This window comes from Macaca thibetana, chromosome 8 (genome assembly GCF_024542745.1).
Source record: "Macaca thibetana thibetana isolate TM-01 chromosome 8, ASM2454274v1, whole genome shotgun sequence".
Classification (NCBI taxonomy): domain Eukaryota; kingdom Metazoa; phylum Chordata; class Mammalia; order Primates; family Cercopithecidae; genus Macaca; species Macaca thibetana.
Genome location: NC_065585.1, coordinates 135,221,831 through 135,225,032, shown reverse-complemented (window position 1 = coordinate 135,225,032; position 3,202 = coordinate 135,221,831). Strand labels below are relative to the sequence as shown.

Below are 3,202 nucleotides of genomic sequence, written 5' to 3'. Positions count from 1 at the left end.
GCAGGCCTCAGCCATGGGTGGGGAGGCTTCTGTGACCTTGGTCTGCAGCCTGGAGGATGACAGTCCCCCTGTGCCCGCCCTCCCTGTTTCCTGGCTCCACTTGCAGGGACTCTGTCCTGATGCCACTCACATGGAATCACAGGACAAGCAAGGTTCCTTTCCGCCTAGAACTTCTGTTTTACTAGAATAGGTTAACCCAGCGGGAAAGAGGGACAACAAACCCATAAACTCTGTGTGTGTGTGTGTGTGTGTGTAAAATATGGTGTCGGCCGGGGGAAAAAAATTAATCAGAATAAGAGGATGAAGAGGTTAGTTTAAGAGGAGGCAGTCTGAGAAGGCCTCTCTGGAGGGGAGCCAACAATATTGTACACATGCACACGCACAAACACACCCACACCCACACATACAGACACACACATGCACAGATATGCACAGAGACACACACTGACAGACACACACGCAGACACCCACACATACAGACACACACACAGACACATACACATGCACAGACACACACACATATGCATACACACCCACACATACAGACACACACATGCACAGACACAGGGACACACACACTGACACACACACTGACACACATGCAGACACACACACAGATACACACACATACAGAACACACGCACAGACACACACACAGACACACACAGATACACATGCAGACACACACACACATGCAGACACACACACACATGCAGACACACACACACACATGCTGACCCACAGGTGCACATACACACACAGGCCAAGCCAGCTGGTATTTCCTCTCTTCCCCTGTTTTGCCCAGGCACGCAGGCATCACAGTGTCTGCTAGCCACATCCTCCACCCAAACGTGAAGCCTGGGAGGGGAGCCTAGAAGGTAGGTAACAATAAGGTCAAGGACAGTTGCTATGGCCTGCCTCAGAGGACACATCCCAGATGAGGCACAGGCTGGGAAGGAGCCCAGGGGCAGCAGGGACCCAGGGGGAAGAGAAAGGATGGGGGGAAGATAAAGGACAGGCTGGATGAAGCCCCTCCACGATTCTTTCTGACCTCGCACGCCCTCCGTCCACCATCCCTCAGCCCTAGTCACCAGCGTGGGTGCTCCAAGGACCGGTGGGAATTGAGAGCATGAGCTCAGCCTGCGGTGCGAAGGTGACTTTTCTCACTGAATGCCTACCGAGCCCTCCTGGCTTCCACTCTGTGCTGCCTGAAATGTCTATGAATGGCATCTGTAAGTCTGTGGTATGTAAAGGCGGCCTTCCTCCTCCCTGATGGGCACAAAGGCAGCACTGTAAGGTGAATTCTAGCCCAGCGGCGTGTGTGAGCTGGGGCAGGTAGAATCCAAGTACTTGCCTGCCTATGTCTCTGGCCCGTCCTGGGGGCTGGGCTGACAGTGACCTTATAGGACTGCTGCTGTGAAGGTCAAATGGGCTATATACAGTGAATATGCAATTTACATGTGAGAGGGGGATAGAGGAATAGTCACTTATGCCTTAGTCTGGCTCAGTGAATCTCCATTCTCCATAAACAAAAGGGCAGAGGAAGCAATCAGATGTGAATTTGCCTCAGGTGAGCAGAGAGATGGCCCGGGGCCTTCTGTGTGGCTCAGCTCATGGCTGTAGCATTGCAAGAATCCCAGGTTTTAGTGTCTGCGACTGTGAATTCCAAAGCCTTCATGGCTAATTATTAGACCAGTAACTGGGAGCATATAACCCAAGTGCCCAGGTCACATTTTCTTTAGCTGCAAAACAACACCTGTTTTGCATAAGACCAGATGGCAAAATGTGGGAAAATGCTGTACTGAATACAAGTTCAGAGTGACTGGCTCCACCGGGCCCAGGCATGTGGCAGTTGTGATGGAATGCACTTCACATCTTCCTCTGGCAGGGTGTGTGTACTCAGCCCAGGAGCGGGGGAGACCTCATGTTAATATTAGGTTGGTGCAAAAGCAATTGCGGTTTCAGACCGTGAATTTTAAATCATTATAACTAGGCTTAAACACATTTTTACTAGTCAAAGTAGGAACCATTACAATCAACACATTTTTGCTGATGAGAAATAAGTTTGTTTATTCCTGTAGTGTAAAAATCCGTGTTTCAGGATTTGAGTAACTGTTGGAAAGAGTTTCTGCATCCTGCTGGTTGTGGAAGCGTATTCCCTGCAAAAAGCTGTCCAGATGCTTGAAGACATAGTTGGTTGGCAAGAGGTACAGGTGAATGTGGTGAATGAGGCAAAACTTCATAGCCCAATTCCTTCAACTTCTGAAGCATTGATTGTGCAACACGGGGTCGGGCATTGTCGAGGAGAAGAATCGGGCCCTTTCTGTTGACCAGTGCCAGCTGCAGGCATTGCCGTGTTCGGTGCATCTCACGGATTTGCTGAGCGTACTTCTCAGATGTAATGGTTTCTCGGGGATTCAGAAAGCTGTAATGGATTAGACCAGCGGACCACCAAACAGTGACTATGACCTTTTTTTTGCTGTGAGTTTGGCTTTGGGAAGTGCTTTGGAGTTTCTTCTCAGTCCAACCAGTCAGCTGGTCTCCACCGCTTATCATACAAAATCCACTTTTCATTGCATGTCACAATCTGATCAAGAAATGGTTTGTCGTTGTTGCACAGAATAAGAGAAGATGACACTTCAAAATGATGATTTCTTTTAAATTTTTGTTCGGCTCATGAGGTGTTATGCCCAGACCGTTTATTCCCTGAAGAAGACCACCAGAGTCCAGAGTCAAAGCTAAGCAGCAAGGATCTTTATTACAGGTTCGAACCTGGAACTCTCCCTCGCTCGTGAAACGAGACGGGCAGGAGAGCTCCCCCACTCAGCTCCGAACAATGTTATATAGTCTAAGAAAAGTGGGCATAGAGTTATTATACAAATCAGATATATGATTGGCTAGTGTTTGAACAAGGCGATTTGGCTAACTATGATTTGTTCCTGCCATTTCTGATATTTTGGTTCAAACTTTGAGGCGGGAGAGCAGGTTTATGGCAGCAAGAGTTTATCTTACTTAAACACGTCTTGTGACCTTGCCTCAGAACTTACAAAATCTCTGGTATGTGCAAAACAAAATCTCTGGTACGTGCAGAAAACCAGGTACTCACAGAACTTACGAAATCTCTGGTATGTGCAAAGATTAGAGAGCAGAACAAGGGTGTAGCGGGTGGGGGGCGGGTACACATCTATCTTTGTGTCCTTTC

The 3,202-nt window shown here is 48.5% G+C and overlaps 1 pseudogene; it reads right to left on the bottom strand.

Annotated features, from left to right (window-relative positions):
- Window positions 1–1,831: 1,831 nt before the first annotated feature.
- On the bottom strand, window positions 1,832–2,647 carry LOC126961110 (histone-lysine N-methyltransferase SETMAR-like; annotated as a pseudogene).
- Between the last annotated feature and the right edge of the window lie 555 nt (window positions 2,648–3,202).